Below are 12,694 nucleotides of genomic sequence, written 5' to 3' on the forward strand. Positions count from 1 at the left end.
CATTTAGCGTCATCTAAACAACTAAATCACTGAATAATAAAGTAGTGTAATCGTTCAATTGTAACAGCTTTGAGTACATAAATATGTATTAATTAATTAGAAGCTACGAGATTCGTTTTGAACAGTGTCAAAGACACGTGACATGAGGATATATTAGGATACGATGTACCAAAAAGAATGGGTCGAAGATTATGCTTATGTTTATGTTTAATATGTCTTAATCCAAGTTGAGGTTTATGTTAAGTTTACTTTTGATTTTAATTCTAATTCGGTCAAATTATAAGGGTAGAAAGGTATGTTTTGTAGTAAGATTAGCATATAAGATAATGTAAGATAAAATAAATAGAGATATAACTGGAAACCATTTGAGGTGGGAAAACATGGATCACGAATAAGTAAATAATAATAAATAATAATAAAGTGGTATAAAATATCGATTTATTTTACATCCATAAATTTACTTTTTAACTATAGAAGTAAAGAATATTTACTTTAATAGTCCTTTACTCGACTAATTTTTTACATTGAAGATGTAGACAAATCTAGTTAGGATGTTTCATGGTTTAATTCGATTTTTATACTCTATACGAAATAATAGCGGTACTTGTGATACTAAATTCATACATTATAACGCGTTTTGCATTGTGGCCGTCCATTTCGCTTCTCACGGTCTCTTCCCTTTTCATCAGTATCACCCCCGATCGGAACATTTGTAACGTGAAAATTTCAATAACGCATTTGTGCACGTTGAGTTTGTATTATTGCAGCGTTCATCGTAGCTTCGTGCAAATCCGTGGTTGCTTTGATCGCAACTGAGAAAGGAAAGGGTGTATCCATGAGGAAATCGAACTTTGTTAATAAATGGATAGTGTCGGATCCAAGCCCAATGAACAAGTTTCCCTCTTTTCCATTCCATATTACCTTTTTAACGTGCTTTTTTTTATGCCCCTTATTAACAAGTTCCTCTAACTGGTTCCTTTTCCGATTTAACAACGATGAAATGTGGTATAAGTATTTTAAGATGCATATCATTTGTTCTTTTTCATGTGTATGTATTTTATGTACATATTCTAGATTTATGATGGATAATACTTAAAAAATGATTTCTATTACTTCTTTTGGGTTTCTAATTTTATTAAATGATAAATGCTATTAAACGATATTTAATGCTATATGCAATACAATTATATTTATTTTATTAAATATAATTATAAGTAAATATAATTATTATAATTATATTTATTTTATTAAATATAATTATAATTAAATATAATTATTATAATTATATTTAATGCAATACTTTGTATACTTGTTTAAAATTGAGAGAGTTATATATTCTATTCGGTGGAAAACATATTTATCTCTACTTATAATCTAAAATAAACGCTCAGAATTTTGAATAATAGGATCTGTTGTATTTTGTATGTACCTTATTAAAATAGTTTCATCAAATTTATTTGTCTCTCACAAAATGCTTAGTAAAATAGAATCTGTTAGAGTTCTGCGATAAATGTATCAAGCAGGTGTTCTAATACGCATGACAAGCAATGTATGCTATATGAGTTTAAAAAATAGTGAAACATTTAGAAACGAGAAGCGAGTGAAACTGAACATTGAACCAACCGAACTTTTGTATTCGCATAATGTTAATGACCTGTCATTTAAAAATGGCAAAATAATACAAATATAAATGTCTGAAATTCCTAATTCATTTTATTCTTTGTTACAATCAAGCACTGTCGCGTAGTGTAGATTTACAGACGAGCTAGAATATTAATACGGAATTGCACAGTACACGGTATATGCGTAACGCTGGAAGCAAAAGGAAAAGCAAACGTGACGTCCGATGGTACACGATCATTGGGAGCCACAAGGTAAGCTTTCGTGGACGAATCAATGTATGGTTAACACCAAGGAAAGCGTAGACGAACCAATCCCATACGATCACTGGAAGCCACTCGGGTCAGGATGGTAAATCTCATAACTTGCTATCGCATGATAACCACTCCGAGTGGTAAAGGTACTTCGATATAGAACACCCGTTAGTTCAACGACTTCAGGACAGATATATGAAACGGACTACATGAATGATGAAACATAACGAATTATAGAAACGAATGAATAAATAAGGACAAGTGACATCACGTCACAAGTCACATCATATTTCAAATATAATTCTAATTTTAATTACTGATAGATAAATAGATAGATTATTGTCACTTCTCAGTGTATATCTATGGATATGAATATATTAATTAGAGGTAGATATCATTGCTAGAAAAATGCTATAATTGAGAAAATTATTACTAATTATTATTAAGAAGAATCTTATTATCTGACGATGAAACAATTTCTTTCTCTGATAATTAAGATGGTAGTCTCTAATAAAACATTGTTTATATGTGTTTCTTAGTATCAAGAAAAGGGATAAAATAATTTCGTGATACTGTGAAATTCCTTCCGACGATACGTCTACAGCTGTCGCAGAGGAAACATCGAAAGTTTATACATTTATATAATTATATTTCTGATATCTCTGTCGACAGTGAAATGCATATATACGGAATAAATTAAATATTCGAACCTTCGAAAGTAGCAAATATCCGTATCGTAAACTGTAGCATGTTCTGTTCGAAACAAATATATTTCTCGATTTTACATATCGAGACACGAGTTTGAATAGTCTTGCACGGAAGTGTCTGACAGTATATATCGAACAATATTAGCGAAGTTGTTTCGAAGAGGAATTGAACTACATCTTGCTGAATATCAGAGTAACGACTAAAACTGGCTAAAACTTTCGACTAAAGCACGGAAGCTCCAGATTTCACCATCTTATATACTCCAAATACTCAGTGAAATTAGTAGCAGAGTAAGCTCGGATATGTCGAGATCTTACTATGATGTATCGCAGAGATTGCACTCATTTTTTTTTCTTTAAAGAACACGCTAACCTGAACATTACACATCTCAGCTTCTTCGTTTTCCAATTACGTTCTTTTCTAACCGCTTTGCAGTCACGGACGAGATATCTCGTCAGTCTGTTTCTCTGTAATTACAACTCGCGCCCTAATAAACGAACACGCGGGATATCTCGTCCGTGTCGTCGCACGAACGATATTGTGTCGCGGAATAATTCGTCCGTGGCCATCGTACGAACAATATCGTGTCGCGAGATATCTTGCTGGCGAAACAGCTGAATTTGCAGAGTTTTTAGATTGTCGTTTTACGTAATATATTAATTGATTTAATAATAATTATGCTTAATGTCATAATAATGACAACGACGAATTAATTATATCCGATTATTATATCGGCGTATTGGATTACGTTACTTGCTGTGCGCAACTAAATTATACATTTTTAGATACATATACATAAATTTATTATATATAGATCGAATTATATACAAAAATACAAATTTACGCTCTTACAATTTTCACAAGGGAAGAATGACTTGAATTTTTCGACTGGTTTTCGACTTCGATGGTATACAGGTCTCTAATGATACGTATAAAATGTTAGATGTAGTTATTTGGCAGCTTTAAAGATACAAATAATTAGACCTATATATATAAGACAAAAATTCACTTGGGGAGACACACGGAACGGTAGGTGATATTTTTCCGAAAGAAATTCTTCTAACGAGGTTTCAACGTAATTCTCATTATTTTTAATGGAATCATGTATTTTTTCATACATTAGCCCATTCGTCCCGGCATTCTCTATGAAAGAGTAATTAACCTATTCGCGTCGAAAAATTGTTAATTTAGCAGATATTTGAACTTCAATTTGCGAAATTTAACGCGTAGAAGACAAAGAGAACGCAAACACAGAAACAAGGCTTCCTATCATTTCTCGGTTTCCATATATTAAATTTGACAAATTAAAGAACATCAATTTCAAACATCAATACATTCGAAAATATTAAAATATGCATGGTATGCTGCTGAATTAGTTGCCTGTCGCGAAACATTTTTTAACGCCAATCAATTAATTTTCCCGCATGATGTACAAGAGGAAGAGGAAGTTCACGTGTAATAAATAATCGTTTATTGCGTGTTCATGGTGCCGAACTTATTTGTATTTTAATCGAATGTACGATAATCATCGCCGCCATCATCATCACGATCATGCACGCTGTTACCGCGATAAAATTGCACCGAGAGAAAAACGCCACAAAGAACAGTGAATTGACCCGAAGCCCTTCGTATTACCAACCGCGTACTTACCATACTTTCCAACAACACTGATTCGAATGTTGCTCGTGCTTAAGCTACACATAGAAATTTACATCATATCGCGTACAACTTGAATTACTTGCATCTTTAAAGTTACCAGATAACTACATCTAATATTTTATACGTATCGTTAGAAAGATCTATATGCTAAGAGCATGCGAAAGCTCGTCGAAAACGAAGCCTACGAAGGCCGTGCTGGAGGCAAGCCAGTTTCACCGAACGAAGAAACACTGTTTACTCTTCTATGACGTTAAGGTCGGCGTAATTTAAAAGCGAACAGCTTCTCTTTCCCGACATCGGTCCATGATTCTCGTTCTGTTCGATTAACTAACTGTAATCTCTCACTTGCAATCGGAAACTGCTACGTTCGTCGGTATCACCAAGCAATTCCCCGAAACAATCAAACAACGAAGTATACACAGACCCGCGTCCACGAATCGATTCTGTTGAAACTGTCCAAGCGACATCGGGACACAAACAGCGATACACGTCGACCGTCGGGTTTCCGGAAACGTAGTTGCCAGTGACACGCTCGAGTCACGTGTTTTCCCAGGTGGTTGTATACCTGTCGGGGCAGATTCAACCGAGCAAACGAGTCGAGGAAACTCCTTAACGCAGCCAGGACAAAAGCAATTAGAGTCAACTGTCCAGAAAGAGAGAGAGAAAGAGAGAGAGAGAGAGAGGAGCTGGGAACGATTCCCAGCGACTTCGAATTCAGCGTGAACCACCGGTGAGTTCCCCTCTCGCGACGTTCGTACCGACGAAAGGGAACTCTAGACGGCGAGGCTCGATAATGTCTCGGAAAGTGAGTGGGTAATTTGATTGCACCCTAAGATACCGGAACAGGAAGCTGATGGAGTTTCGGAGCAGTCCCTCCACTCTGTCATCCCCTACCACTTCTGTCTCTTTCTGCTTGTCTTCTTCTGCCTCTCGCTGTTCGCCCTTTCCTCGACCTCTGTCAGTCACCGTTAACTTTAAATCAACTCTTCCATGCTGATAAACGCGCACATCTCGTAAAAATCGTTCAACCACCGATGAAATCGCGCCAGACTTATGGCGGTCGGAAGTATTCTTGGATAAGGGATGAGAAGGGATAAGAGGGTAGTTTGCGGCTCTAACGAAATTGTTAAGTGATTGTGAGCCTGTTTTCTTCTCGCGCCCTCTGTAATGAGTTTCGCGAGCTTCAGAGGAGCTTCCGTTTTCCGGCTTTCTTAGTCTTTTTTTTTTTTTTTGTTTCGTCGTTGTTAGACGATCGGAGGAGATATGGAGGGGGAAGTCACTGGGATTTTCTATTACGCCAAATTGTTTGTTTATTTATTTGCGAGTTGACTGTAATTTAATGGTTCGCTTTATTTCTACTGAAAATAAATTGTTTCGTATTATACGCTTGGGAGAACTAAAATCGACCTGTTTGCGAAATTGATTTGTCTTTGTCAACTTTTAATCTGAGACTCGTAGTCTGATTAAAGGATGACACGTTCATTAAATTAAGCTCCTTTCTATTATAACATTCGCGGTTACTGATATTTGTAATCAGACTGCGGATCTTTATGCAGTTCTATGTTTGAACATAATTAAAGAAATGGAATTTAGATAGAAATTTGTTTCGTTTACTGAATATCATACTAAGTGGTCTACCTTAATTTTGTATATATCTTTGCAATCTGTTTATAGTATACACTATTTACATAAAATCATGTACATATGAAAAATGAAAAACTACGAAAGTATAGGAAATGTATGTAATATATAAAAATATGTCAAATCTTCGTAACATTTTGTAAGTGAAACAGATCTCTGTTAGGCTTCCATTCCTTTAGTTCTGTTTTTGAAAATATGAATATACGCGAACACTGTGACAATCGTTCGTTATTTAAAACACGCGGAACACACAGATACCGTGATAATGACATTAAACTTACAAAAGACTAAAGTTGGCATCTGCATAAATTCCGTGCTTTGACGTGCTGCATAATCATCATTATGTTAATAACTTATGACATTATTCCTCATTAAGAATTGATTGCTATAATCTAATAGCAATTTCCCTATTATCTCCTCTAATAATAAATGTTGATAATTAATTGGTTGCTCGTTATTCTGCATAGCATCATGATTATTACTTTACGCTGACAAGCGATCACGGCTGGTTATTTATAGACTCGTACTACTTACCGTGCAAACGAATTCGTAAACGAAGCATTGGATATAATCTATATGGAAAATTGTTAATATTATTAATTATTCATCCTCTTTGTTGTTTCGCACGTATATTACGATTAAAACGATATATTATATCTAAATGAAATTAAAGTTATCGTCAGACGGTTAGACCGAGATTTAGTGACTATGAGGTTTTTGTTAAACAAGTTCGCAGGAAAGTTCTGTTTCTGAAAAAGAAATTGATATAATTTACGTTTGCAAAGACTAGATCATCCAACTGAAATTAATTCGTTCTTACCAATTTCTAATTTCCCAACTATCGTGTACATTGATCGAGAGAGGACCAGTTTAAAAGGTTAATCATCTTCGAGCTGAATATTTCCCAACCACGAAACATACAATTTCTCGTGCATAATTCTATCGTAGTAAGTGAGAAAGGCGTGCAAGTATCGAGTCATTGCCACAAGAAAGCACAGAAATAATCTATCTATATATCAGCGTGTATCAAATAAGAAAGCCGTGTCCGCACCCAAGATATAGCAGTTTATATCTCCGAATCTATGTGAGATTGATGCCTGTTAATATCTTTAAATACTAAAAGTCATGTCTCTCAAAGCCTCATACGCCTGTTCGAATTAACGCGGCAGCATTGCAATTCGCAATAGTGGCGTGCCCTACTATTCTCCGGCATCGCCAACAGCCCACACATACGTTTCTCGACCTGCCACCGATTCGACACGTTTCTAAACCGTGAAAGCTATAGGAGTCAGCGCGGAACCGCGAAAAGCACGATCGTAGCCGCAATCCTTTCGAATTCCTTGCTCACTACGACGATAATTTGTACGCTACGGCGTCGCAGTTTGCCTCTTTGGTCCTTTGAACTTTTGGCTCATCGATCCACCAGCTATTCCCATCGGGGACGTGTATTCGTTGAGATGAGAAGATCACGAACGAAAGGCTTGAAAACGTTGCTCGTCGTGATGGAACGTATAAAGGAAAACGGGCCACGGCCGCGCCATAGAAAACTGATTCGTCCGCCGCCCAAGCGATTTCCTCTTCACGACCAACTCTTCGTAAACACTTAAGAGGCCCGCGTTCCGAACTATTTGCCCGCAACGGTCGAGCACGCGGCGAAATTCCCGTGGATTTCGAGGCTTATATACAGCGTTCGACCCGCGCGATTGCTTCTCGTTCCTCGCCGTTACCCCCGATCGATGTTCCGAAGCTCTGCTGTCGCTTTTGCCGGAGAAAGATGTTGTTCCTCTTGCACCAGCTTCGTGAAATTGATTGTACACCAAACAGAGAAGAATACGAATTTCGTGTGATTTGCAATTTTACGCCGTCTTTCCTTGGGATAAATTTTTACGAAGTTTCATAGCGATTTGCTTTTAATATTTCGACGTCGAGTATTTCTGTGATATAAAATTTTCGCATTGTACGTACGTCTACGGGTTGTTTCGTTTAACTGGAAACGGTAGAATGCGAGGGATTAGAGTTATAAAAGAAGAAAACGTTTTAACAAAAGCTATTTGGATCGAAAGGGGATGTCATATGTAGTAAATTATTATTTTTTCGTTTTTCGTAGATACAGCAGCGGGGGAGATTTTTAGGTCAATTTCAATTTTTCGAATAGAACGACGCTTCTCTATGAGAAAGATATTAACTTATATATGTATATCGAGAAATTATTAATTTAGCAGATATTTTAACTTTAATTCGTCGAAGTGTAACGTATGAAGAATAAAGACAACGTGAACGTAATAATACAACTTTGTTCTCTCTTTGTCTTTCATATTGTACATTTGGCAAGTTAGAGTCGAAATATTTGCTAGATTAATATTTACTTTACCTTTTTTTCATAGTGAATGATATGATGGATCGATGGGTTCCATTTGAACGAATGAATTTAACCTTAAAATGTTCCCCAATGTTGGACATGCAAAAAGATAATTTTCGCCATACGATGTGGCTGTACGAATCGAACAGCTTTTGTTAAAACATTTTTTTTGATAACTTTGTCCCCTCGTGAGATATTTTAGCGTTTCCATTTAAACAAAACACCCTGTATATTCGGTTTATCGTTACTTATTTAAAAAGAATTTATTTATTGTACAAATCGGACCACTGTAGGGTACCTTTCCGGAAATTCATGAACTTTTCTGGAGACGGATACAGTGCATTTTTCCACTTACTTAAACTTCAATAAGGGAACACCTAAAGTACCGTGGAGAATTTTTCCTGCTGTACTTTTAACACTTCTTCTATCGGTCCTGAAAGGAATTTTTGTTGGTCTTTGACGAATTTTTCCCCGGATTAAACTAACTTCTCCGTACTTTGCGAAACTTCTTGGAACTTGGGATTTGGAAACATTGAATTCTGAATCGAACTATTTCTCACAAATTGCGATCGATTCAACGTGCTGGAAATTTATGTTATCTTTCGAATTCTATACGTTACTATTTTTGTTTTTAAGAATATCGCAGCCCATTTCGCGGTAAAATTTTAAAAGCGTGGAGAATAAGAATCGTAGAATAATCTCACGTGGGACACGTGGGTAATTTTCGATCAAATTGTATTGTTTTTCTGTCATTAGGATATTTTTTAAATTTAGTTTTGTCACGTGAGAAACGAAGATGCAACAGGCACATGTATCGTTAATCTATTAATGAATTAATAACACTTTATTTGAATTTTAATACGTTTTAATCCGCTGAACTCAATATTCATGCAGTTGACATTTTCAAGTAACCATGTGTTATTCATATGTTTCAGGTAAGTCGTCATTATTAAAAATATTCATGGTTCGGGTGTTGGTGTTAGTAGCAGCTTGCAAAACTTTTGCAATTAGTCCACCGTATATACACGCGTATGTATAGACTTTTAACATGTTACTTTCATTATGAAATTACGTATCGAACACGAATTTTAATTTAATTTCGTTATACAAACTTCATTATACTCTAGTAAAAAATATCGCGGAGAACAGAAGGTGCAACGTAGAATATAATATACATACCAACATATTTTTACAGAAATTACGTATCGGACACGAATTTTAATTTAATTTCGTTATGCTAACTTCATTACATTCGGGTAAAAAATATTCGAGAAAACAGAAGGTGTAATTTAGAATATAATATATAGTAACAAATTTTCACAGAAATTACGTATCGGACACGAATTTTAATTTAATTTCGTTGTATCAATTTCATCATGCTTCGGTGAAAAATATTCGAGAAAATAAAAGGCACAATGTAAAATACAACAGTAACATCAAATTTTCTCGTTCGTATGTTTTTCAAACAAGTATTTTCTTTCCTTTCTCCCCTGCAATCTTCGTAGTTAACATCCTCCTATCAATTTTTACGATTTCATATTACACTTTCCTTTCGAAACTCTTTCTCGATCGCGTGCCTGTTTCTTTGCGCCTCTTATCGCCAAAGCTTCGTCTCGGTAATTCAATTGTCGTATCACAATAACTCGGGCAAAAACGCTCATCGAAAACTCGGCACTTTGAAAGGTTTTTAACATACCCGATACGTTAGAGTGTAATATTTCGTTGAAGAAATGAAATGGCTTCTAAAAAGTAGCTACACATTATCGGTGACGGTGAATTAAATTTGTTCTTATGGAGAAAGCATTTGCATTCTATAGGTGTGCGAGACGAAAAGAGAAAAAGAATCGACAAAGCTACGAATAAAGAGTAAAATGTTTTATCGGTGAAACTGTACGACAGTTTTCTGCGTACTATATTTTGCCATCGCTCATCATCATTTCACGCTTTTCCTTCGTTATTTCAAATCAAATAAAAGGCTAATTTTGTTAGTTAACTGACAATGTACTAAATTTTAACACTGCCTCCCCGTAAAGAATAGAAACCACGGTGTATCGTGCTCTTCTCCTGTATCTTCGTAAAAGAATAGGGAAAGATCGCGTAAAATAATTGAAGAATACAAGTAACGACATGATGAAATGATACTAGTACGCCAACTATCTAATAACATCACAGTATTTCTGCGAGGAAAAGATATTTGCAAAGAAAATATAATGCTTGCTCCGTGCTGCTGCAATTCTACAGCGCGACCATTCTACATTCTAATCTCGTGAAAGGTAGCTGTAATTACTCTTACCTTTCTGTGTTTCGCTTCCTTAACAATAATGAAATTTAGACGCGTAGGTAACCTCGTTCTAAGCCTGACGTTTCCATTGAAAGCAACGAAACACAAGTCTTAAAGAACCAAGGAGAAAAATTAATTAACGCCCGCGAATGAACGCGCTTTCCTCGCATTTGTTCCATTCCGTTGCATTCCACGAAGGCCGGGCAAAAGCGAGAAAAAGCTAAGGAAAGAAAAAGAAGGGAAATTGTTGGAAATTCGAAAGGACGAGTAACTGGAAGAAAACACCGGCCATCTGTTTGACATGAGCGAGGGAGGGAAAAAACGTTTCCCCTATCCTTTTCTTCGCGTTTTTTCGCCCGGTTGCATGCTTTTGACAAATACGAATGCGAATTTCTTTCCTTGATCGCTGATCTCGTGGAATACACCGTTCGTAAATATTTCACAGTTAAAGGAAATCCTCTCGGGACGACGACGCTTTTGTCTTCTTTTCATTCGGCCCTGTTTCTACTGGTAACTGTCCCTTTAACGATCGAAATCTTTGTACTCGCGAATTTCTCTTTTTTTCCCTTCGTTCCCTTCGTGCCCACGAATTTCCTTTCACGTTTCCGGATTGGCTGTCCGTTTCAATGCTTCTCCTCGCTCGTAAATCGAATGAAAGGCGTATTCCGGATATTCAGATGCTTACACGCAACGAGGAAAAGTTCGTATCTCGCTGTAATCCTTGAACGAACGAATCTTCTTCCGATGGTAGGGTTACATAGAGTATAGTTCTAGCAACGTGGAAAATCGAGATTGGAAAATGTTTAGCGAGATTAGAATTAGCATTTAGAGAGATTAGAGAATGCATAACCGAATCTTCAATTTCCATGTTACGTCTGTTACATAGAGTTCAAGATTTAGTATATCCGTAACGCATGCATGTACAGTGACTGGCGAAAAATATTTAAATATTTAGAGATTTCTTATGAACGTTTTAGACGCGTTGTAGAAAACATTTTGAAATTTAATGAACGCTGTAACGAGACACGACTCTCGTGATTACGCTCGCAAAATTCTAAATAAATTTTAGAACGTTCGCGGAATTTGCTAAATTTTATATAAACAATTCCATGGTAGATTTCTAATTTTTTTGTTTTTAATGGTAACATAGATACCCATGCGCGTATATTGTACGATACAAGAACAATTTTCACGCTACTGCGAATAATAGTTTAAACATTATCGCCAGTTCTTAACACTAAAATTATCGTCAGTTAAAACGATTTATATCAAAACCAGTCTTTAAAAAATACCCAACAATAGAATATTTTGTTATTCGTTGATTTATTACTTTCTTACAAAAGGAATTCCATGCTAAGTAGTACATTTTTCACATTATTAACTGATCTAGGACCATGACCCTTAAACGAGGGTTGGTACATTTATAAAATTGTGACACCAGTCATTTCGATTGTTGTGATAGTCCTAGTGTAAATTAAATTTCCGTGCCAAGGCAAGAACCATCCATATTCAGTTTGCTTTTAAAACATTTCACTTTGTATGCGCGTCCAATTTATCAGAAAGGAAGCGAGTAATTACGCATTGAAATAATCTGGAGAAGAAGAAAAATGCAAGTAACGAGAGAGAAATCAGAAGGTGTTTGTTTCGCGTAACAGAGATTTTATGTTCAATTATTCTTATCACCGTTGTAGTCGAGAAAGACGGGGGTAGTTTCCGCACAGTGTCAGGAACAAATGGCGGCAGCGTTCTTGAAGCTCGTTACAAGTTCGAGTCAGTTAATTTGTTATTTGCGCTTTGCTTCTTTCCCCATTCAGGTATACGCATTCGCCTCGCTGTGAAGCCCGCATTGAACCTCCAACCAGTGATTTAATTTATCGCATTCAGCTACAGCCGTTATAACGTTATTCGTTATTTAATGAAAATTCTATCGTCTCTTCTTATTTATCTTTGAACGTCGCACCTGATCACCTGGACGCGTCAAAATCAAATTCTTGGTATTTTTTTTAGTTTTCCTTCCTTTTCTTTTTTAACGTTTCAAGTAATACGACTTTGGCAATTTTCTCCTACGATGCTACGAACAGATTGATACTTAACATAAAAAGCTTCAGAAACTTCATACGATTACTCTTTTCATAGCGAGCTTCTAAGAACGCACGTGTATGACTAATAGGA

General features: G+C 36.0%; 1 protein-coding gene across 6 annotated transcripts in view; it reads left to right on the plus strand.

Moving 5' to 3' along the window:
- LOC138182746 (uncharacterized) overlaps positions 1–12,694 on the plus strand; it is a 296,840-nt gene that overhangs the window by 95,297 nt on the left and 188,849 nt on the right. Inside the window, exon 2 of one of the 6 annotated variants that reach the window (XM_069118912.1) lies at positions 9,177–9,270. The exons of the other annotated variants lie outside the window; for them this stretch is intronic. The gene's annotated coding sequence lies outside the window, so the exon portion shown is untranslated. The remainder of the gene's footprint in view (positions 1–9,176; positions 9,271–12,694) is intronic. 6 annotated transcript variants of the gene reach the window in all.

Source organism: Bombus flavifrons, chromosome 8, assembly GCF_040668555.2.
Source record: "Bombus flavifrons isolate JBK064 chromosome 8, iyBomFlav1_principal, whole genome shotgun sequence".
NCBI classification, from domain to species: Eukaryota; Metazoa; Arthropoda; class Insecta; order Hymenoptera; family Apidae; genus Bombus; species Bombus flavifrons.